We start from the raw sequence: 25844 nt of genomic DNA, 5'->3' as shown, positions 1-25844 counted from the left end.
TGGACAAAGGGGAGTGTGGTCCATATGGCTTTCCCAGTCACATTGTCACCCCTCATAAGCTACATTTTTATACAATCTTCTTCAAGATTCAAGGGTTCTGGCTTGTAGTTTGATAGTGTCAAGTATTTACTGCTAGCTATTCCAATTCATTAGAACCTAAAAAGGGTTATCTATATTGCACGTAAGAGTGCCCACCAGAGTGACCTCTCGGCTCCTTTTGGAATCTCTCTGCCACTGAAGCTTATTTCATTTCCTTTCACATCCCCCTTTTGGTCAAGAAGATGTTCTCCATCCCATGATGCCGGGTCTACATTCCTCCCCGGGAGTCAAATTCCACATTGCCAGGGACATTCACTCCCCTGTATGTCAGATCTCACGTAGGGTGAGGGCAGTGATTTCACTTGCCAAATTGGCTTAGCTAGAGAGAGAGGGCCACATCCGAGCAACAAAGAGGCATTTGGGAGGAAACTCTTAAGCACAATTATAGGCAGGCCTAGCCTCTCCTTTGCAGCTCAGCCCGTCAAACCACCAGTTCCCTAAGCAAGTAAAATTTTAAAAATGATAAATTGAACTTCACCAAAATTAAAAACTTCTACTCTTCAGAACACTCCATTAAGAAAATGAAAAAAAAAAAAAAAACAGACTGGGAAACAATGTTTATAAAACATAAAGCAAAAAAAATTTACCCAGAATATGTAAAGACCTCTGAAAATTCAATAAGAAAACAGACAACCTAATACAAAAATGTGAACAGACACTTCAACAAAGAAGATATATGGATGACAAATATGGATGTGAAAAGATGTTCAATATCATTTGTCATTAGGGGAAAAAAATGAAAACCACCACAAGATACCAATATACCTATATTGAAATGGCTAAAAAAAAAAAATAATAACCAGACACTACTAACATAGGGAGCTCTCATGCATTGCTGGTGGGAATTCAAACTGGCTACAGCAACTTTAGAAAACAGTTTGGAAGTTTTCTTAAAAGTTAAACATATACTTATCATATGACCCAACAATCTTACTTCTAAGAATTTACCCAGGAGAAATGAAAACATTTCTTTGCACAAAAAAAATTCATAGTCACCAAAAACTGAAAAGAATATAAATATCTTCCAAGTGTTGAATGAGTAAACATTTTGTGGTACATCTATGCAATGAAACACAACTCATCAATTAAAAGGAATGGCTACCAATGCATAAAACAACATGGATTACTTTGAAACACATTTCGCTAAGCAAAAGAAGACAGACACAGAAAGACTACATGCCTTGTAAATGCATTTATAGACATTCTGGAAGAGGCAAAACTATAAGGTTAGAAAACATATCTGTGATTGGCAGGGACTGCTGGAGTAGGGAGGAGTTTGACTACAAAGGGGCACAACATTTTTGGGGGAAGGAACCTCTATATCTTAATTTTGGTGTTTGTTACATAACTGTATGCATTTGTCAAAACCCATAGAACTGCACACTGAAAAGGCTGAACTTTAGTGTGTGTGAATTGTACTTTGATAAAAAATGTATTCCTGTATAGAGCTACCAATGGTGGGGGAATAAACAAGGTGACAATTAGTTGAAACGCTATCTACAAATAGGTAGATTCGCTATTTACAATGATTCTACCTACCTTTGACATAGATTTTAAGAGGCATCTAAAGTTCAGAAACAATAAGAGTTGGCGGGGGTAGGGGGCGGCTCCTAGAATTAAGGAAATACTGTTTTTCTTTTGACATTTGAGGCACACTTTATATTTAGCTTTGTAAATGTTCGGTTTATCAAGACTTCTTGTGATCTTGAGACACAGTGTTAACCATCCTTTTCCACTCAGTTTCCCCTGAAAGTTAGGTAAGCATTTCTTCTATTTCTTTACCCAAACAGAATATGAAAATATTAGCTGGGACAGTGTCAGTGGCTTAAGAGCAGAGACTTCAATCCAAATTGACATCTATCTAGCCATCTTTCTCCTTCATGAATTTCCCAATTGACTGAGAATAAGCACAGGGTTTGGGCTTTCTTTTCTCAAAGATGCGTGACAGATGGAGGGCCTCCCTCATATGTCTAGGAACACAAGACCTCCAGTTTAAACCCAACTTAGCTGGGGACTTTTGCATATGGATATACCCTGGCCTGCTCTTTTCCACCCTATGTGAAAGGGAGAACTGATAGCACCCCAACAGTTCAAATAAAAAACACAATTGGTGAGCTCAGAACATATTTGCTTTACTCCATTTTATCAAGGAAAATATTCACTTCCAATAGTTCATTTATAGAGACTAAAACACCATCAACCTGAACTTGGGAAATTATTTTCCAGGAATTATAGCATCGGGAGGTCCCTTCTTTTGAAGGGCTTTACTAAGATCATTGCCTTTTGTGATTGAAAGTAACATCAACAAGGGGTGACGGACATCATAGGCCCCAGATGTGATGCATAAGAAGGACTTGATGTCACCTAGATTGTATTCCAACCAGGGGATGCAATGCCTGAATCTAATCATTTGGAAATACCAGACAACCCAAAAATAAAGAATATTCTATTTTTTAAATGACTGCATTCCTTAAAACTATCAATGTCATTGATGTTTATTGAATTGTTTACCCCAGCTGGACAAGTTCTTGATCTTGGTCTACATTCTGACGGGATGGACCCATTGAAAATAAGATCTCTTCAGGTTGCTACTTCAGTTAAGGTGTGGCTCAGTTAAACCAGGTTGGGCTTTAATCCAGAATACTGGAGTCCTTTATTATAAGCAGAATGAAAGTCAGACAGAGGAATAAGACATGGGGAGAAACCAGACGCTAGAAGTCAACAGAACCCAGAAAAGAAAGAAGACATTGCCATGTGCATTGCCATATGATAGAAAAGCCAAGGAACACCAAGGATTGCTGGCCAGCCAGAAGATACCAACCCCAGGAGGAAGCAAGCCTCCTAGCTTTGAAACCATGAGCCAATAAATTACATTGTTAAGTCAACCTGTTTTATGGTATTTGTTTTAGTAGCCAGGAAACTAAGACAGTCATGAAATAAAAGGAAAGGTTGTAGAAATGTTCCATCTTAAAGGAGACTAAGGAGACATGACAACTTGGATTGAAGGAAAGAGATTACTAAATAGAGCATTACTGGGTCAAATTATTGATAAAATCAGAATACTGATGGTAAATTAGTAAAATACTATATTAATGTTAAATTTACTGAAGGTGATGACTGGGCTGTGGTCATGTAAGAATATCCCTATTCATAAGAAATATAAAATGAAGTATTTAGGGATTAATGGCCATGATGTGTACAACTTACTCTTGAATGGTTCAGGAAAGAAACATTTTTTGGAATTATTATTATTATTGAAATTACTACTATTATTATTGAAATTATTTCCAAGTAAAAATTTTTTCTTAAATGTAGCCCTTAAAACATGTCATTTTAAAGCATCAAATAGAAAACTTACATTAAACGCTGTGTGCATTGTTTAATTAAAGAAGATGGGGAGGAGGAAGAATGAAAAATGTGGTTTTCCAAGCCCTGATAAAACCCTCTATAGACTGGATCCTTATGAAAATGTCAGTTCTAAATATCACCTGACAGATGTTTTTCCCAGGCGTTTTATTGGGACGGATGTCTGGTGGAATTTCTCCGTCAATGTCTTCTGTGGGGTGGAGAGGCCCCTGCAGACACGAGCCTGCCAATCATTTCCAACACAGCAATCTCCATTCTCCCCCAAACCCTGCACACAAGGACTGAATATTTATCATGTCCATGCTAACATTTTGCCTTTTCCATTGTTTGGCTTGGCCAAGTGATTTTTGGATACTGTCAGGGGTCCTGGGGTAGGCAACCCAGGCAGTCCCAAGACTTCCTTCTTCTCTCTCCCATTGTCACATTACTGCCCACTAACACTGAGGGGGGCATGAAGGGGTTGCATAGGTTACAAGGCAAAAGAAGAAATTAATCCCAGTCTCTTGCTTTCATCATCGATCTGTGGTCCTAATAGATGTGCCAGCAACAAAGGAAGAGATATACATTGGCTCAGACTAAGTTTGGGAGTATGGATAGGATTCTCTTCTTGTAATGGTCCCCAAATCTTAGAGGATTAACACAGTAAAAATCTAGTTATCATGCTCACAAAGGTCGGTGTGGGTTGGTGGCTCTTCTCAAGAGATAATGCATGGATCCAGGCTCCTGGCCTCTTGTGTCACTGCCATCTTCAACAAGAATTCTGCACCATCACCACTGCATGGGAAGAAAGAGTGGGTGATGCATTGGATTTATACTTAGGCCTAGAAGTGGCTGACATCACTTTAGTCCACATTATCCAGTATTACATGGACACTCCTCTACTGAGAAATGCAGTCCATATTGCCTCCCCTTGAACCTGGATGGACCTTTGTACCACCTTGATCAGGAGAACATGGTGGAAGTGCTGGTTTGAATCTGTTATGTACCCCAGAAAAGGCCATGTTCTTTTAATCCATTCTTGTGGGGGCAGACCCATTGTGGGTGGGACCTTTTGGTTCAATTGAGATGTGTCCCAGTCCATTCAAGGTGGGTCTTAATCCTGTACTGGAGCCCTTTATGAGTGCACAGAGAGAGGTAGAAACATCCTCGGAGAAACAGGCAAGGACTCACAGGAGCTGAGAGAGAGAGCCATTGAAACCAGAACCCAGGAGAGAATGAACGACAGATGTTGCCATGTGCCCTCCCATGTGACAAAGGAACCCCAGATGCCAGCAACCTTTCCTCAGAGAAAGTGTCTTCCTCCTGATGCCTGAAGTCGGACATTTTCATGGCCCTAGGACTGTAGATTTGTGAACTAATAAATCTCCATTGAAAAAGCCAACCTATTTCTGTATATTGCATTTTGGCAGCCTTAGCAAACCAAAACACTGAATGACTTCCAAGACCAAGTTCTAAAAGGCAATATGACTTCCTCTCTCCCTCCCCCTCCCTCTCTTCTCTCTCCTTCCCTCTCTTTCTCCCTCCCTCCTTCTCTTTTCCCTCTCCCTCCCTCCCCCCTCTCTCCCTTCCTCCTTCACAGCACCATCTATCCCAAACCAACAGGCAGGATCAATTGCTAGACATATAAGTGCATAAGCTTTCAGTATTCAGATCTTCTAGTTGAAGTCCCAGATGGGATGGAGCAGAAACAAACAATCCTGTTGTGCCATTTCTGAATTCCTAACCTGCAAAAGCCCTAAGAAATAATAAATTATTATTGTTGTTTTAAGCCACTAAGTTTTGGGGTAACATGTTATGCAGCAATAGCTAACTAATACAGAGAGCATCTTGGTAGTCTCTGCCACCACTGGGATTTTCAGACTCCGCTGGGAGAAAAATCACCACAACCACTATCACCACCACCATCAGCTACAGCCATTTATTCATGGGGTCTCAGTAAGAAACACAGATGACATAATTTACCCTTTTTAAAAACTTTAAAAAAACAACTAGGGTAGGGTTAAGAGTCTTATTAGTGACACATGCTGGGAGTGTCAACAACATGGGGTCCTTAGAACTCTAGACCAGAATGAGCAAGGTGGGAAGAGGTTACTAGAAGGTGACAGAAACTCTACCTGTAGGAGAGGGACGTACCAGCTCACATGAGCTATAGCCTTCAGAATGCAGTTGCTGCCTTTCTGAGATGGCCAGCAAGGAGCAAGCTGGGGGGAAAAATATACCCAAGCTCTCTCCTCCCACTCCTTGATTGTCTGCTGATGGTTCCTATTAGCCAATCCTAACAGGAAACCAGAGGGCAGAGTAGCCTGGTTGATGCTGTCCACAGGGGTCAACATCCAAGGATCAGAGCAGGACAAGGAAGTCAGAGAGTAGATCTGAAGGAGAAAATGTCATCATTATTGCATTCATCATCTTTAATACAAAATAATTCCTCATGCTTTCTTGTACAGCATTCTCTGAAGCCTACCTTGTGGTCCAATTCTGCAAGTATCTTACAATGCTGACTCTATCCAAGATCCTGAGCTAGAAACATAGGAAGGAGAATAAAGTTCCCAGATGGAGATGGTAAATACCGTAAGAAAGATACTAACAGTTAGGAGAGTTTAATCAGAAAAGGCTGATGGAGGTCATGGTGGTCAAGGCTGACACTGAGTGAAAGGTAGAATCTTACTGTAAATGTTCAGAAGGGAGAGCTCTTCCATGCCCAGGTAACCATGTGACCAAAAAGGTTTAGAAGTAAAGGAATAAGGGAGCATGTTTGGGGAACAGGACATACTTCAGTTTTGCTGGAGCACAGATCTTACAGAGATAAGTTGTAAGTTGTGAAGGTGAGAAAGTATGGTGGCCATATTGTGATAGATCTTGAAAGCCAAGATGAGGCATTTGTGCCAGCACACTAGGTACTGGGGAGCCACTGGTTTTTTGAGCAGGGGATGAAAGTATTCCAATTACTCTCAAGAATATCCAGTGTACAGCAGTGGGTAGAGTCAACAGAGTGAGCCCAGGCATGAAGTAGGGAAATTACTTATGGGGCTATTGCTCTAGCTTTGGTAACACGAATCTTATCTAAGGCCATGGAAGCAGAAACAAAAGAGTGTGACAACAAGTTGACAATGTGAAAACTGAGAAGAGTACAAAGTGGCACCTCCTGTTACCAGGCATTTCTAGGCACAGAGGATGCCATGTGTTCAACATTCACAAGTATTTATTGAGTGACTACTATACACCAGGCACTGCACTTACCACCCAGGTTCTGTAATAGAAGGTGATTCCCTTGGAATAAACAGGGAACCCAAGACTAAGAGATGGCACACCAGTTGTCTTCTGCCTGGAATGTCCTTCCTATCTTCACCCTTGCTTGGAAAGCTCCTACTCATCCTTCAAAACCAGCCCAACTCCAAACAATTTGAATACTTGTCCCTCATTCTTGCACTGCACTTTGCTCCTTCCTCTGGAAACTCCCTTCACAGAACTAGGATTTCAGGAGTTAGGGAAAGTTTTTATAATGACAATAGCTTGGAGAAGTTCTCTTGGAAATTTGGTCAAAGCCATTGAGTTGCTATTAAGTCAAAATCCATCACATGGCAACAATGCATTATTGCTGAAACTTATGATTTCATTTGGACCATCTGGAAAGATAGAGAAGCACCACCACCCACCTCTCAGCCTCACTCCCTGCACCAATACCCCTGGCAACCTGGCCAATCCTTGTTCTTGTCCTTTACTCCTCATTTATGAGGACTAGAGCAACAGTGTGAGTGGGTCCAGGGCATTAGGGGATTTAGCCTGGCCTTTGGGGTCAAGCTGACTTAAGTTGGAATTGAGGCTTTTCCACTTAAGCCACAAGACCTTGGGGAAAGATATTCAACTTTTCAGAGGCTCAACTTTCTTACTTGTTAAGGAGGACAAGGAAAGCCTGGCTCTCATGTTACTGGGAGGATTAAATACTGCAACAAATATAAAGCTCCTGGCCCCTCATGGGCATGCAATAAGTGGTGTGCTTTTATTCAGATCAAATAAGATTCATAAGAATAGCAAGGGCACACATGAAGCTGAAAATGACTCTTAAAGCAACCGCACACAAGATGCTGGGTATATGTGACACAGAGGAGGGGCTGTCTCACCCCTGGGGAAGGAAGCACCCATGTTGGTGGGTGCACCTGGGAGTGGACCCTCTCCCACAAAGATTCAGCTCTGACCCAGCTGGACTGCCCTGCTACCTACCAGTAGGCAAAAACAGACTCAATGAACAAGTTCCATCCACTCAATTATTCAGCAAATATTTGCTGAGTACCCACCATGTGGCAGGCACTTTTACAACAGTGAACAAAACGGAAACCCTTGCCCACAGGACACATCCATCCTAATGAGAGGAGACAGGCAAGAAGCAAACTGGCTGAGAGTCCCGAGTACTCTGGGAACAACAAAGCAGGAGAGGGGCAAGCAGAGTGGAGGCTGCTGTGTGCTCAGCCCTCGTCGGGCTCAGGGACCCACATGACCCTTTAAGGCTGGAGAGCAGCCTCGTGGGCTGCTGCAGCCACCGTGAAGATCCAAGGGCCATCCAAGTTCTTTCTTCATCACAACCTGAAGCTAGCCTTGAGAATCACGAATACTTTCCCCAAAATGTGCAATTTTCTCCCTGAGACAAAAAATTGTCTATTGATGAGGAAGAGCACAAATAAATACTAAAGGAATATGTAACTAGTTAGATAGTGTATTTGTTCTATTACTTGGTGCCCAGTGAGCCTCCAGAGAGGCCCACTGGCTAGGGTAGCATCATGCCCCAGCCTGGGTGTCCACCAATGGAAGGAACACAAACAAATTCCCAGACTGCAGGATCAAAGGAGCTGAGGTGAGCACCCAGAGGAATGATGGGAGGTGTGAGATGGGGAGATCCAGAAAGGAGGGAAGCAGGAAGCAGTGTGGTCCTGTAGCTTTCGGCAGAGATGTTACTGATGTCACTTCCTGCAGACTCTCTCTGGAGGAGCACCCCAAGATGTCCTCAGGGCAACTGGCTAGGCCTTGCCTGATTTTCCTGGCCCTAAACCTGTCCCTCTAATCCATCCTCCACACAGAATTATCTGGAGTGCACAGCTGAACAGCTGGGAATCTGTTCCCCAGATTCCACATTCTGCTGATACCCCCAGGGCCTGCCCCTGGGCATGAAGCTCTGGCTCATTGCTCTGGGACCTTTCCTCAAACTTGACACTCAGTCCATGAGGTGGTGGGAAGCTGGGCTCTGTCGTGGAACCTTCACTCTCCTCTTCTGTGAAATGGGAAAAATTCCTCAGAGATTTTGTGAAGTTTAAGTGAAATAGCATGTGAAACATTCAGCTTAATGCCTGGAGCATAGCAAGTGCCATTAAGTATCAGCTATTATGGTGGTGCTTGTTGCTACTGAATTGCTTGGGATTCTTGTTTTGTGGTGCTGTCTCATGCCCCTGGACCAAGGACTGGGCTTCCTACTTCTCTTCATCTAGCTGAGCCTTACCCTTTAAAACTCAACAGCATGGATGGGTGGATGGGTAGATGGATGGATGGGTGACTGGGTGGGTGGGTGGGTGGATGGATGGATCTATGGATGGATGGAATGATATGGCAAATGTGGCAAAAATGTTAAAAGTTTGTGTATTGAGTGTGGGATATGTTGGAATTCTCTGTATGGGTTTTGTGTTATTTTTTCAATTCTCCAATAAGTTTGAGATTATTTCAAAATACAAAGTAAAAAGAAAAAAACAATGGCAGGCTTCCTAGACCCTCCAGTTTGAGCTGAATGCCCCTCTTTGGTTCTCTTAGGCATCCAGTCACCCCTCTATCATAGCACATTTCGTATTACAGTTAAAACTATCTGGGTATAGATCAGAACCTCCCCTAAAGGCTATAAACACATAAAAAAAATAATAATAAGGAAATGTATCTTCCCCATCTTGGTATCTCCATCACTGAACAAGTCAATTTGCTCTGAGGGGAACAGAGAGATAGATGATAGATAGATGATAGATGATAGATAGATGATAGATGATAGATAAATCAGAGAGAGAAAGAAAGAAGGGGGGAGAGAAAGAGAGAGACCGAGAGACACACACACACACGATAGGCAATCATAGATAACTAGAGGAGAGAAAAGGAAGGAGAGAATAGTGGAAACACCAGTCTGTTTCTTGTCTACTCCCACCCTAGTCCTTGGTAATAAAATATATATACACATATATCATGTATCATATATATCATATATGGAGAGAAATAATAAAATGTATACTTCCTCTTTGTTCCAGATAAATCATATTATCTCCTTAGCAACATTTTAATAAAGATAAAATTAACTTAAAACAGATCCTTGAGATTGCTTTTGTCCAAAAACATGTATCCGTAGTTTTTCTTAACAAAAGCAGTTCTTATTTATTGAACACCTAGGATGCGCAAGATGCTAAGGGCTTCATCTTTTTGACTCAGTTTATTGTCCCAAAAAACTTGATAGAGAGGTGCTGATATCCTGATTTTATACATTATGAAATAAGTTCAGAGATATTAAGGAAATGCCTAAAATCAAACCTCATGCTATGGAATTTGAAATTAGGATTTTTTTTCCTTTCTTCTTTTCCCAAAGATGTTGTACTTCTCTGCTGATTACACAAGGTCCATGAGAATGTGGAAAAACAAGGAGATGAATTCACTTTTTTGGGCTTGGCCATGTCTCCACTGAATCAGGAACTCTTTGGGGAATATCATCTTCACCCTTGCACCCCTCAGCTCATAATACAGTTGCTGACACAAGGTAGGTGTCCAAATATGTTTGTGAACTGAAAAAAAAAAACAAAACATTGTGGTAGTGAAATATCTGCCTTAATGTTTAGAACATACAAAAGTAAATTTAGAAATTCTCTTTCAGAGCAGATTTAAGACGGGAAAAGGAAGCTTAAGTGAGGGGTAGAGGGGCTCAGATGTGTGCAATGAGCCAGGCATTGTCTGAGCACCCACCCATCCTGCCCTCTCTGCAGGCCCCACACCCATTGCAAGTTGTCCAGGCCAGTGAGGGAGCTCACTTGGAAAGTTCCCATCCATGCAAACTCAGATGGGCCCCAGCTGGCAACATACTTCAACAAAGAAATGCAAGTACATCATCCAAGTGCACTTATTGGGGAAAAAAAAATGACAGAGGATTTGAAGCTGGGCATTTCCCAGAAAATCTGCTGACCGAGCTGTGTGCACACATGCACCTTCATATCTGCAACTAAGTGGAGGGGGATTTGTTTTAGAATTGGGAGAGGGTCAAGGATTCATTTACTCAACAATCTTTATTAAACACTTACTGTATGCTCAACAACGGACTAAGGACTATTGGGTAAATAAGTCAGCCTCTACCCTAAAATTAGTCCATGAGAGAAGACCTATAGATGAAATTTAAAAGGTATTTATCCACCTGCTCCAATGGCCCAGGCACGGTGTTAAGATTTACCCTGGCTGGATGGGCTTCTGAGTTGGGTTTATCTTCATTTCAAAATAGAAAAGGAAGGGTGGACCCTGGGTTAAGGTCACACACCTTAAAAGACGCACAGGCTCAGAGAATTCATTCCATTACAAGCCCAGCTAAAGTCAAGGAAACTAAGGTAACAATATAACGTAAGACAATAGGGTCTAGAGGTCTTAGACCTCCAGTGAGTGAGGTCTTGAAACACAGGTAGGACTCAGAAACCACCAGGAGGCAGGAACTGGAAGATTCAGAACCTTTGGGGAAGGTGTTGCTCATGAAGAGATCGGTGTGCAGTTTAGGAGGTGAGAAATGAGTCTAGTTTTAGATCAGCTGAAGGGTGATAGAGAAATATGTTTAGAATTTCATCCTGCAAGAAACAAGGGCTCTCTGGCAGCCTCGGAGGGTAAAGAATGGGAGCAAGAGGTGCTCAGGGATCCTTTCCAGTCCACAGATGGGAGACCAGGAAGGAATGGGAATCCTACGGGCCTGAAAGTGAAGACTGGGAAGGATTGGAGGTAGGACAGAGGAAGGAGATCAATGAGAAAGACAAGAAGTTATAAAGGAAACCCTGGTCAGACTTGATGACACAATAAATACAGAAGAGGAGGTGAGGAAAGGAATTCATTTCTTGGAAATGCTGGGTTTGAGGAAATGATGGAATCTCCAGTTGGGATGCCTGGCAAGCAGCTCATGAGGTAATACTAAAGCCCAGCGGGGAGATGAGGCTAAAATGCCACCTGGGGTGTCATCTACTTAGAGGTTTGAGTTGAGTGGGAGCAGATGAAGTCTTTCAGATGAAAGAATCAAGAGCAAGAAGAGCAGAGGGCTGAACCCTGGACCCACAGGGTGCTCTCCATGGGGATGGAAGGAAGATGGTCAGCTAGTTAAGAAAATGATGGCAAAAGCAGAAGAAAACAAAGAGCTGCATCCCCATTACCATGAAGCCAAGAGAAAAGAGAGTGTCAAGAAGGGAAGGTCCACTACTGCCATGAGGTCACAGAAGACATCATGAGAGAAATGGCCATTGGGTTCCTTCCACCTTTCAGAGTGTTGTTTTCGCAAACAAGACAGTAGGGAGATGGGAAGGCTGTAAGTAGCAAGGGAGTAGCAGCATCATGTACAGAATACTTCAACAAGCTTGCAGGCACCAAAAGGAAAAGTTGGGGAGAATCCAAGTGGAGGACATGTAGCCATTCCATATTCTACTAGCTCTAACACTAAACTCCCATGAGATTTGGGGCAAGTGTCTTAATGAATGTGAGACTCAATTTCCCCCATTTTGTATTTCAGAAATGTTCAAACATATTAGAGAAATAGTATATCAACACCACAATTCTCCACCGATGGTCATTCCTGATTCACCTCTACTCACCAACTTTCTTCCTCAATTGTGTTATTTTATTTTATTTGAAGTGTTTAATAAGCACATTTTATTTAAATAAATTCTCCAGTAGGAGATGGAGAATTCATTGCCTTTACTTGCAAAAAGACTATGTAAATAATTAGCTGTCAAACTGTATCTGTACAGCTCCCCAACATTCCCTTATTGGAAATATCAATTATTTCCACATCACAGTTTCCAAAAAGACATTTAAGTCTAGACTCTAGGTCAGTACACACAAAACATCAACATTCAGTAAACATAAAAATTATGTGTGTATTTCCATGACATGCTATTGATCTTTCCAAAATGAAAGCAATGTTCAGAATGTGGTCTGCCAGGAAATTGGAATAGCAGATATGAAACGTCTCATAAAAAGTACAATGATAATTGGAGGGAAAAGCAACTTGCACAAGCTGCCCCTCTCTGAATGTTAACACAGACTTCTAGAAACCAACTATTGGTGACAGTACAGGGTGGAGCTGGAGCCGACAGTGGAGGTCACTAGCAATGACTCTTGAAGAGATTTTTCTAGTCACAAAGGGCCTGTACTAGGGCACTGGCAGAGAGAATGGAAAAGCAGTGATAAATATGACATTACGAAAGAAGAATTAACAGGATTTGGTAAATAATTAAAGAAACAGAGAGTTGAGACATCGTCAATCCCTTGACCAACTGATTCTCAAGTAACAAAAGAACGTGCATTGGAAATTTCACAAGAACATCAAAAATGCCCTGCTGGTTTAAGGCAATAGATATCCCATTTGTTATGCTCTGAACTTGCTGATAATTAGTGTGCTCAGAGAACCCCAAAAGTTACCCTAAGCCATTTGAGTCCACCCCCTCATCTCTAAACATTTCTTAGAAAACTGCTAATAAATGACAGGTAGACCCTTTACTCAGAGACATTCTAAAAAGCAGAGCCATTTGTCAAACATTTTACGGGAATAAAATACTAACCTACTTATCTGAAAAGTACTCAGATGTAATCATCAATCTCTGTGTAACAAATTGACTCAATGAATGTTCTGGGAGTGCATGGGAGCTGCCCCCATACTGTCACATGTAGAGAATTCTGTAGAATAAAGTAAAAATTGTGGGCCCCTTAGATAGTGGTGCTGATGATTTAGCACATCACAGAGCCTAGTATTCCGGAAGCATGAGGACTGGCAGATGAAGCAAGAGGCACGTCCAGGAGAGGACATGGTGAAAGCTAAATATAAAGATCTAAGAGAAACCACCAGACCTGGAACTGGCCCCAACAATGCTCATTCAAAGCATTTATTAGAACAAAGATTGGAATGTCAGCAGTTCAGTTTAAGATTCCGGTAGCAAATTCCCCAGCTCCTGCCACCCAACTTATTTATCAGTGGACATCCCCAGGCCAAAAAACAATCTATCTGCCAATGTATTTCCACCCATGTGCATGCAAAATTACCTTTTCCGCAGGCCAATGGTCTTGGAATTCCCAGTGACACACAGACATTGACATTTGACAAGGCCAGCCCAAAGGGCCATGTGGAATTAGAGCTCAGCTGGAATGTCAATGGTGCTTTTCCCTGCACTGAGGGGTAACTGGGCAGGAGTGGACTGGCCTAAAATGAGCCTTCCTCAGACAACCTGGAACTTGTCAGTAATCAGCCTGCTGCCCATAAGGGGTTGGCTCTGACCCAGGGAGATCTTGCTTTCACACTACTGGATCAGTACTTCCTATGAACAAGGAACATCCTGCAGGTGATCAGAAGTTAGTAATCTCTTCTCTGTTTAAGAAGAAATCAGTGCAGCTTTCCAGGACCCAGAGTTATATGGCAGAAGATCTTGGTTCTTGTAAGAAAGTAAACTTTGCACCGCTGAAGGTGGTGTTTGCAGTGCAGAAAGAAGGAAGAAAAGGAGGTGGGGCACCAAGAACAGCAGGCAAGCAAATTGGATCCCAGCACCTTCTCCAGATGGATGGCACTCAAGCCTCACTCGAGACAAATTCTTAAGATTATCATAAAAAAAACCATAGCAACCATGTTGCTATTGGGATTTGCACTAAGATTCTGAGTCGAGAGGTAGGGCAGGAGAAACAGGTTTGGATTTCTTTCACAGCATGGGCAAAGGAATGTGAGGACGCCTCTGTCAATTTTCAAGAGACAACTTCTGATTATTTGTGTGCTGTGCTCACACCCTAATCTGTCTCATGTTTCTACAACAAGAAATGAGACCGAAACACATCACTGGCATCACTCAATTCCCAGAGACTTTGCAAAGTGAACTACATTTTTGCAATGGTCTATGAAGTACTGGGTTTTCTTTTATCCTTCTGACAGAGGGAGAGACTGAGGCAAAAAGAGATGAGTGACAACCATGTTATGGGGGTAACCTGGAAGAAAATGCAATCACCTTGGGTCAACTCTGCACCTGTGTAAGAAAGAGAAGAGACTTTCACAAGCACATGAGACGCGTTCTCAGAGGCCTGAGGTCTGCAGAATTGTGGCTTCAATAATAAAGTGAAGGGCAGAGTTCAGTGGTTCTCCACGTGGCTCCCCAAATATGGACTGAAAGGACAGGATTAGGTAGCACGTGGAGATATAGGTAGTTCAAACTTCTCAGCTGGAAACAGGAGGGATGTGCATGTGGTTTCTTGTGAAGGGGACCTCAGGGGACGGCTATGGGCAGCAGGAGCTCTTTGCACCAGGACCTCCTGGGGATCTGAGTGGAATGCCTGTCAAGACTGTCCCCAGAGGAACATGGGCAAGGGAGAGCACCGGACCCCATCCTCCAGGGCTTGGGAACTTCCAGGAGCAACGACTTTGTCACGGTCTCATCAGCACATACAATGGGACTTGGGTGGCTGGCATCACTCCAGTGCAGAAAGTCACCAAAATTTGGTGTCAGTACCAAGTGTCACAGCCCCTGGGGAACTGTTCTTAAGGTCATAGCTGAAATTAGAGGTCAGACAAGACTGATACATCCCCACACCTGGGATACCCCAAAGTCATCACCTTCCAAATTGTGTTACTTTCTTCAGTTTTAATTTTTTTTCCATATCCACCAAACATATACATGCCCTCCCCCTCTCCTATCCCCTCATGACCTCTCATCTACTTTCTGTCTCTGTGGCTCTATTTTGAGAGATCTCTTACAAGTGACATCATACCATTTTTGTCCTTATGTGTCTTGCTTATTTCACTGAGCAAAATGTTTTCAAATTTCTTTCATGTTGCAGCATGTCTTCAGAAGGCATTCTCTCTTATGTCCAAATAATATTCTATCATGTGAATGTACCAAATTTTGTTTATCCATTCATCTATTGATGGACACTCGGGTCATTTCTACCATTTGGCTATTGTGAATAATGCTGCTATGAGCATTGGTGTGCAAGCCTCTGTTTGAGATCCTGTTTGCACTTTCTTTGGGTATATACCTAGAAGTGAGATTGCCAGGTCCTCCTGTAATTCTATATTTAATTTGTTAGGAACCACCGAACTGCTTTCCACAATAGCTGTGCATCGTACATTCCCACCAACAATACCTTAGACTTCCAATTTCTCTGCATCTTCTCCAACACTTTTTATTTTCCCTTTTTTTTTTTAATTTAATAATAGCCATTCTGTGTATTACTTTCTCCAACACACACACACACACACCCTCCCTGGTGTGTGTGTCCCCTTTCCATCTCTGCCTTCCCACCACCCTCTCTGCTGCTCCTTGTCCAGCAGAAGGGACAATAAAGTGGCTTCCAGAAGTGTTGGCCTCAGCAACACAGGTCCTGAGAGCTCCAGGAGACTGCACACCCATGGCTGGCACTTGGCTCTCTCTGGACTCAGAGGTCCCCAAAGATGCCATCGTCTTCACTCACCTCTGAGCATAAGGCCCCAAGGTTGGAATGCCAAAGAACCATTTCTTTTTCTAGAACTCGGAGACAATGTGGATTCTGGGCTTCCAGAACGGCTGTCCTTGCAGCTTTAGTTAACACAGATGCCTTCTTGGTTCATTTCCTTCAAATCCAGAGGGGCAGAGCTTCTCCAATTTCCCTTTACCTCTTCCAGTTATTTGGAGTAAGGAAGGCTGAGGTGTCCAGGTCCTTTGGATATCACTCCTGAATGAAGGGCAGGAGGTCCCTTCCTGAGAGGCAATGTGGCATGCTGGGGGCCTTAGCATGAAGGGCATGAAGATTCCGGAACAATCCAGCTCTGCCTTGCAGGCCGGAGGACCAGCAGTGCCTGATTTAACCATCGGTGGCATCAGTTCCTTCGTGCATAAGATGGATACTACATATGTTGTTTATTAATAAATGCTCAATCCATGATAGACCCCTCCTTCTTCCCCCAAATGCAAGTCTCCATTTCCCCCTTAACTTTCACTTTTGACTCTTGGCCATGAAACTTGTTACCGGGGCATTTTCAGAGCACTTTACATGCATCATATATATATGCATGTAATATGCATATTGGTTTTGGTTCTTTCTCAGAATAGGTATCAGAAACACACCTCACCATACCAATCCTTCTTTCCCTCTCTGAAGCTATTTGGAGGCATCAGAATGGAAATTCAGAGAACCGGGAATTTCCCTGCCCCTTCCCAGTCCTTTGAAACGTTGCTAGGTCTGTACTTATTTTTCCTTCCAAGAGCAGTGACAGGCTAATTTGCTATTTTGTTGTGTTTTGTTTTGTTTCCCCCTATACAAGGCCTCTCAGCCCTGGAACCAAGGCCGCTAGCATTTTAATGAATGTAAAGGCTTGAGCTGGCCCCTCACCACTCCTTCCCCAGTGATTTTTCGACCAGGAAATAACTAGCAAACCAGAAAAAGTCACGTGTGAGTGCATGCGTGCCCCCTCCAAGAGCTAAGGCATCGGGATGGCCGGACACATCCCCAAGCCGGGCCCCCCCCCCCACCTCCTCCACTCCCAAGGAGTTTATTAGAAATTTCTTTCAAATTGGAGTCAAATAGAAATCAGTTGGGGGGGGGATGATATTTCTCCTTTCAATAAGTGAATGCTACTGGGGCCTGTGGATCAGCTTAGAGTCTCCACTTTTTTATTATCAGGGTGATATTCATCTGAATCAGTACTACCAAAATGTGTTAAACCATAACTTTAAAAAAAAAGAGAGAAAAGTTTCCTGGCAAATACCTTCAAAGACCTGTAATCTGGCCTTGAAATCAACCCCATATTTAAATCCTTTGTCAGGGCAAAGCACAGTCACAGTAACCCCAAAGATACTATGTTTCTTTTTTTCTCTTTTCCGGTAAATTTCTATTTTTTTCCTCCAACCTTCACAGCTTAAGCATTTTATCCAGTTTAAACGATGGGGATTTAAATTGCTATTTTCATAGAAGAGGCTTGATTAAAACCTGTGTCCTCATCAAATTATTGTATGGTGCTTCTTCGGCTCTGTTTACATTACTGTCAACCTTAATTTAAATTCTGCATAACTATATTTGCTTCGCTAAATGCATTCGCCAGGAACACACCACAAATTACTTTGCATTATGAGCAGAGTCTCTTTGTCTATTGCAAAGTGTTTTGAAATTAGCACTATAAGTAACTAGCAGTAAGTGTCACTCGATCTCCTTAATACCTCATTAATCAAACCCCGTTGGCAGCTGGTATGATGTCCAAACTGCCTCACATATAAGATCAGTATCACTTGCTCCTTGCATTTGACCACAGTCTTTTAAACTTGATTCATTATTTGTGCTTCTACCCGCCCCGTCACATTCCTTCTCCTGCAGAAGCTTCCCCAACGCGTGCAGCTTTATACTAGATACCAGTTACATGTGTATAGTTTGCAGAAACTGTCTATTTTAAAAAAAAATTTCCTCCCTCATGGAAATCCATGATTTCAAAAGGAAGAAAATCTTTTCTTGGAAGGAGATTCCCATCTGTTTCCCTGACTTATCCTCAATGATTCAACATCATTTCCAGTTCAGTCTTAAAATGCCAAGCTGGAAAAATTTCCCAGGCCAGGTTTTTCCTTACGTCAGGAGTGACAGAGAGAAAAATAACACAATCACCCAGGCAAAGCTACAATTTCCACCTTGGCATCAGTTCTCATAAAGATGGAGTACATTTAGTCTAAGGACCCAATCAAGGAAAAAAAAAATGTGTTCTTTTATTATATGATATAAATTCTGAGCTAAATACAGAATTTAAAATTTGTGCTTGCAAAAGAAAGGCAGAACAAAGCGTACTTGACAGCATTATTACATTCCTTATAGGGAAATAAAGGTTATCTAATCCAACCCATACATGTCTATACAAAAGTAAAGCAAGAGACGATATTTTTTATAGGACCCCCCCCCCCTTTTTCCTTTGTCTTTTCATCGTGCCGTCAAGCACTGGCAAATGTCTAAATAGACCTCTTCCCCTTTCCCATCCCTCTCCCTGCACTCACACACATGCTCAAACACACACACACAAGCACACACACACACAAACCCATTTAAGTCAAATTACGCAAGTTAACACTCACTGGCATTAAAACTCCTTAGCAGCTCTCCTGACACTGATCACGTGGCACGACGAGGGGGGTGTCCTGTGCAAAGCCCCCCTCCCCTGGCTGAAGGAGGGGAGCTGCAATGGGAGGTGCGGGCCCCGGGGTGGAACACACATGCACGCGCGCGCGCGCGCGCACACACACACACACACACACACACACACACACACACACACACACACGCCACCACCAGAGATAAACAGGTGCTCTCTTCTCTGACAGCCGCACATGAGGTCGGGTCCTCCAGAGCTGCCACACAATGGGAGGGTTTTGGCTTCGTGGCCTTTCCTTCTGACCACCCAGCGGGAAAAACAGAAGAAGGTTTTTTTGTTTTTGTTCCCCACCCCAGCGCGTTTTGTCAGTGAGAAAAGAAAAGAGAGAGAGAGAGAGCACTGAAACTTTGTATTTCCCGCAGGTGTGTTTCTGGCCTGTGAATGTTTAATGCAATCGTAGTAAACCATTAATTTTCTTTGCAGCTAAACTTTTTGCCTTCTCACCTCATAAAACCTTTCAGGCTAAATCAGCCTTATTACAACAGAATTAAGTACTGGAGCCTGGCTCCGTAAACTAACTTCAGTGGCCGAGCCCACAGTCAGAAAACACTCCCAACAGTGCAAACGAGTGTAGATTTTGACTTTAAAACCAACTTGATGTAAACCGTACTCTGTGCTGATTTGTATATTGCTATCGTGGCTTCCTTCTCTTACACCATTTAAAAGAGGCTCTGATTTTAAACTAGCAAATTTGGGAGAAGCCTTTGAATTATCTGGGAGGTGGCTTACTCTGATTGTGGGTGTGATTCATGGCAATTACAAAAGTACATTTTATGTCCTACCCATGGGTCATCCTGTTTTTTACTATGATTCCAGCAACCTCTATCCGTCAGGAGCAAAATAAGTGTGGAAAGGAAGAGTCAAAGTTATTTTCAGGAGTGGAAAGTCGTAATGGAGCACAGTTTTAAAGCTAACGATTCAACACTTCCCCTTCTTTTCAACAGCTGGAAAAGTCTGATTCTTTAAACTAGAATCTATGCCTGGAAGCGCCCCTTCCCTGCCCTCCACACACACCTCCCCCTCCCTCTCCACCCCCCCACCAGGACAACATTTTGGCCTGACAACCAGTACAAATCACTGAGCCCTTCCATTTAAATGCCCCACAAAGATCGTGTCTAATCACAGCTTTGATTTAAGAAAGAAAGGGGAAAACCCTGAATCAGACACCGACGATGACAGCCACCTCCCCTCTCCCCCCAATGGCCTTCTTCATCCTCTCCCTTCCCATCCTTTCGTGAAATAAAGGATCCAGGAGCCCAAGGCATTACAGTAAATGCACCCCGAGATGCAGGGGGATGAGGGAGGCCTCGCTGAGCTGCAGTGCTGCAGCTGTGCTCTTCTCTGGCCACGGAGACGGGGGACAACAAAGGCCCCAAAGAAGCGACGGCGCTGCATGGGAACAGAACTGCTCAGTATTGTGGCTGTCCTTCTGCTGAGCAAATAGTTCAAACTGTTCATTCCCATCTCCTATTCTCTCCCCGGCACATTGTTTGTGCCCTTGCATTTCATTCTGCAAGGGAAGGTTGCTCTCTGGGCTTATAAGCAAACAGTCCAGAAAAGAGCTAGCCATCCTCTCCTCTTCCCTGGAGAACTAGCATTTTTATTTCGGCTCCAAGCTGTCAAAGACCTGGAGAGTTTATGTCAGTGTCCTGAATTAATTGCTTTAAGCTGGAGCAAGCTCCGCAGGCTACCAAATGTCCAGAAGATGTTTATTAATAACTTTTCCTCCAGGACTGGGACTCCAAGCTGTCCCTGGGTGGTGGCAGAACCCTGCTGCTTTGCTCCCACTCACCCCAGATGCCTGGTGCTGGGGGGGGGGGTGTTGGGGGGGGTTGCTCTTTCAGTCATGGTGGCAAAGTTTTAAATTACCTGGAGTGAAAAAATATCCACCTATGTAACAGGATGTGTATGACAGACATCTTTTTTCTGACTCAGAATGGTGCTGTGTTACAGAATCTTCACCCCATGAGCTCGAAAGTGGGATGGGGAGAGCAAAGAGCAGCGAAGAAATCCCCGTCAGAGCTCATTTAGCCAATGTAATTAGCAAAAGGAACAAAACAATTGCCCTCCCTCCCCAAAAGAAAATTCAGAGACACTGACAACATGACGCATTTTGAAGTTTTCCTGGCACCAAAAAAAAAAAAAAAGCCTCTGTAATCAAATGAAATAATAAACCAATTTATATACCAATATAAGGCGAGGATCACGAGTGCCATTGTGTAATTTTCCACTTGACTTTTCATTACCTACCTGAACAAAATCAATCTATATGTATGGGATCAACATACAATTCCGGAGATAAAAGCTGAAAATAAACGCGCTTTGCATATCCCTGAGATAAAAGACACAGTCCTTCGCACTGCCTTTTCTTCTCTGGCAGATGCATTTATAAAATAAATGGTTGTGTCGAGGCAAAAGCAAGACACGGAGCTGTATCTCAAGGGTTGACCCCTTGGCTGGAAATATTGATCCTGCAAATGAACAGTGGTTAATAAGTACCTGCAGACAATACCAGGTCCTTTCCCCTAGTTTACCCGAGTGCACTCTGGGCCAATGTTTTTCCAAAAAAAAAAAAAAAAAAAAAGACTTACCCTATTAACATGGATTTGGGGCTAAGGACTTCAAGGGCTTTCCGAAGACTCTCCTTGGAGCCCAAGCACACTGGAAAATCACATTACATTTGCAAACCCCTCCCAGCCAGTGTCCAGTTTGTGGGCACCCTCAGCCTTCCAAAGGGAACCAGAGATGGCTTTGAGTGCTTTGGGGTGGATATCTTTACTTTAAATGGGCTGCATTCCCATCCCTTTTATGTCCCTCCTCACCCCAATAATTAGGAATAACACTGACACCCTCCTCCCACCCCACACAAAACTGGCTGTGCAGTGGATGGCCACTGACCCTGGCACCCCCAGCATGGGTGACCCTGAGCTGTTTACACTCTCTGTCTGGGTTCAGGGCTCCTTGGGGGAAAACGATGTCCCTCTCTGCACCCCCAGGGTAGATTCTCAGGGTCTGTTTCACTCTCTTCCCTCCTCCCATTCAGGGACTCATTTCCAAGAAAGGTCCATGAGGTATGGGTAATGGGCCATTCTTCATGCCCAAACAATCACTCTGAGTTCATGGGCTATTTCTGGGCATTAAAAAGTATTGTTTTAATGATGAGCTTTGTGTCTTCTTCCAGGGATTCCTAAGAAGCAGCCACTCATCATTTTAATTGTTCATCATGAGTTTCAGCAACTTCTGGGGAGGTTTGATTTCTGCTTGGGCAATCTGATCATAATAACTGCAATTTGGCTGCAGAACAAACCAACACTTCTGTATCTGAGTGTCGACGTGTTGACAGATGCCAAATGGTTGCTGGTCTGTTGACTGGGTACAAGTCTGCAACTCACCATTTTATTTTTTCCTCAGTTTTCCTTACCCTGAGAGCTCCATTTTCACACACTATACCCATCTGGACTTAGAACATCCCTTCTCTATTAATGAGTCTGGTTTCGGGGGTTGTTTCTCATTTTACATTCACAGAAGCCCATTTTAAAAACCAGAGTAAAACTGGGAACAGGTGATTGTACACCATGGGTGATTGTATGGTATGCGAATATATTTCAATAAAACTGAATTTCATTTAAAAAAAAAAAATCAGAGTAAAGCATCCAGAAGTAACCTGTCAGCAGAGTTGTCACCTTTTGGGGAAACTCCTGTGATGGTCAAAGTTCGGTCCGGAGGAAAGCTCATGTGCTTTCTGTCACGTGGGGCTTTTAAGAAAACAAACTTCCTTCCTCCATCCCATCCTTTTGGTTTCCAGTAGCAGCGAATAAGCAAATCTATAGAAAACATAAGAATGCAGCTAAGAAGAGTTATGCGGTCATTAGACTTTTGTTTGGAAAGGGAAGTGTACCCTGATGGTATGTGGTGAGAAGTCCTTATGGTCTCATCACAAAAGTAATGCCTTCTGCAACTAGAACATTCAGCACCAGCAGACACAAAGTATATTTTATCTATACTGACTGGTGGTCAACATCCTTGAGAACACATGAGCTTCACCCATCATAAAAAAACTCCTTTAGGGGTCTTGTACCTCCTAATCACCCCAAGGAAAGAGAACACACCAGAATGGGATGCTCCTACTTCCACAGCCCTGACAGCTCTTGACGGAAATCTCATTGCTGGATGACATCACCACATCTTTCCTAGGCTGGGAAAAGCTCCATGCATAAGCAGAATCCTGACAGAGTTGAATGGCAATATACATTTATAAAATAAATAAATCTTTACTCAACAGGAGAAACTGGATGTCTTAAAAGGCATTTTTAGTAATAATGTCACAGTTGAGCTTTCTGGATGTCTTTTCCCAAGGGAAGAAAAATGGACAGAAAAAAGAAATCCAGTAAATATATGCAGTATATACATACACACACACATTCATTCAAATAAGTATAATAAAACAGAAAGTTGTCATCAGTTTTTGCTTGCTCTGGCATTTAAAAAACCATATAGCAACAGTCAAAATCTTTAAAGGAGGAGACAAAGGGTTTTAAAAAAAATTTAGAAAAGAGGCTGTAAACCTGCAAATATTGATCCACTTGGCTGGGAGTGAAATCATGGACGAAGACAAGATTCACAGGCTGTCTGCACACTGTCCTTGTTGAACAGCTAGTAAGACCTGGAAAACTGGAGAAATTATATATGCATAAATACAGGCTACCTGATAACATATCAGGTATCCTAAGCTAAATTATTTCCTTCCCAAGAATTGCTGCATCCTTCCCTTTCCAGTGTGTGCACAGCGTCTTTACAAATAACCCAAGTAAGGAGTGTTCTTAGTCTCCACCAACATCAAGAGACACAAACAAGTTGGAGACATGTGAGTTCTGAAGCAAGAAGCCCCAGTGAGTCCCTTCATGCTGGGCTTAGTGGTTAACTAGAGAAACCCATTTCACAGATGAGGAGCTAAATGCCATCCCTACCCTGTGTGAGAGGTATTTAGTTTGGCATTTTATAAAGTTCAAGTGGAAATGCTTTCCAAAGGTTGTTTTGTTTTGTTTTGGTGGGTAGGAGGATGGGAGTTGGCTCTAGATCAGAATCTCTTACACAGTCTTCTAGAATCGTTCACTCTGAGCTCCCTGAAGATAAAGCCCCTCCTCCTGGCTCTCTGAGTTGGCAACACATAAATCCATTCAGAAGGGGGTGAGATCTGGTAATTTGGTGGTGATGATGGGGGGGGATGCTGTGCTCTAAAGGTGCCACAAAACTTTCCACCCTACTTAAAATGTCCTGCCAGCAGTCCTAGATAAGATTGTTATTTTTTAAGCTGAAAAGAAAAATAAGTATAATTTACCCATGGTGACAGTTCCAAAAGTTAATGAAATTTTCATCTTGAATGAGTGTGTCACTGCAGAAAAATTACTGAATTACAAGATTTTTTTTAATTGGATTACTATGAGAGAGAGTATAGACACTCTATGAGACACACAATTTCTTCTCTTATAGACTGAATTAAGCTATTAATTTTTTTTTAATATGGAGAACTAGGTGAAAAATCCCCAAAACTAAATTTAACATTTAGCCTGTAAGATATTATTTTTATCACAGTAAACATGCAAGAAAGTGGATCAGAACTCATTCCACACACTTTCCAACTTTTCTGACTTAAAAATATTTTCAGAGCCATTTCTTAAGTGAGTCCTTATTGCTTAACAAAAAGAACTATGTATCGTTATTCAATTTCTTCAACCGTGTTACAGACACATAATACCAACCGGCTTCTTTCACGGAAATATGAAAGCAGTTGTCTTGTTAACTAACTTAGTTACTAAAGGGTTCATGGCAATCTCCATTAAATTCACATTTAATGAATTTCCCAGATGGAGGTTCAAGCATCCTTTTTGCACATGACTCCAGGCAGCTACAGCAACTGTGAATAATATGTTGATTTGATGTAGGATGCGTTAAAATTGATTTCGGAGCTCATATGTACCTTATTTTCTTTTCCAGACACTCCACGAGACAGAGATGTGGTTTCATAGGCTAATACAGAGAGGATATTTAGTTCCTAATTAAGTCAGGGGGTGTTTATGGAGAGTGTCATTTAAAAAGGAACTGTCCCATTTTTTTGCTGAAATGTCTCAAGCATCGTTTAAAAGGTCAAAAGAAGTATCCGTAGCCCAGCACGGAAAGTGTTTTGCTCCCCAACTTCTCAATTCCACTCACACTTTTAAAATGGTTAAAATTGGCTGCGGACTTATTCAGATAAATTAGGAAAGCATCAGAACATCATGGTAGACTGAATTGTGAATTTACGAAGCCAAAGAACATTGGTAGAAGCCCATTTTCTCTCCTTTCGCTTTCCTCCCGGGGCTGGGGAAAGAGCTGAAGGACAGTAGAAAATAAACTGGGAGTCTTTTATTTTTTTTTTTCTTTGAAAAAAGATAAGCATCCATTTTCAAGTAATTTGAAGAGCGAGAATTCTGGTGGTGAAGAATGTCAATGCATTCCAGCTTTTCTGGAAACTCAAGACTGATTCAACAAGCAAATACTGGGGTGCAACTTCATTACAGTAGTGGGTTTCTTTTTCCTATTAAGGGAGTAATTAAATTAACAAAACCAAAAAAAAGGAGAGGGGCAGATTATTAGATATTTTGCTTGACATCACACAAAATAATTTTACACTAATTGAAGGAAGTATCCCGATTTCAAAATTTTAAATGTTCCTATTCTAGCTAAAAAGTCACATCCTGTCCAAACAACAGGCCTGAGTTGATCTGAAATTTTATACAGATTTCAATTCAGGCAAAGAACTATATGACAAAGCTTGGGGTGGAATCAAGGGAGAGACTTAATACAGTGCCCGTTTTCAACCCATGAAATCTTCTGCATTTTTCCGCTGTTTTTACCTAGAGCTCCTGTGTTCACCACAGACCGCTACATTCTCATACTGGATACCCACAGAAGGTCACATGCTTTGCATCAATGGCAATTAGTTCCCTTTTTAAAA

The 25844-nt window shown here is 42.4% G+C and overlaps 1 long non-coding RNA gene across 3 annotated transcripts; it reads right to left on the bottom strand.

Annotated features, from left to right (window-relative positions):
• Nucleotides 1-2926: 2926 nt before the first annotated feature.
• Nucleotides 2927-24119, bottom strand: LOC119515861. 3 transcript variants are annotated; one of them, XR_005213160.1, is made up of 4 exons: nt 23416-24119; nt 22534-22674; nt 10015-10262; nt 2927-4239 (listed from the first exon to the last, which is right to left on the bottom strand). It is a non-coding gene; the product is annotated as an uncharacterized LOC119515861 (long non-coding RNA). The 3 variants fall into 3 exon arrangements; XR_005213161.1 differs by lacking the exon at nt 2927-4239 and having other exon boundaries at nt 9737-10262; nt 22515-22674; XR_005213159.1 differs by lacking the exon at nt 2927-4239 and having other exon boundaries at nt 9737-10262.
• Nucleotides 24120-25844: the final 1725 nt, after the last annotated feature.

Source organism: Choloepus didactylus, chromosome 19 (assembly GCF_015220235.1).
Source record: "Choloepus didactylus isolate mChoDid1 chromosome 19, mChoDid1.pri, whole genome shotgun sequence".
In the NCBI taxonomy this organism is placed as follows: Eukaryota; Metazoa; Chordata; class Mammalia; order Pilosa; family Megalonychidae; genus Choloepus; species Choloepus didactylus.
Note: the sequence above shows the minus strand (reverse complement) of the source record. Positions and strands in the feature narration are given on the sequence as shown.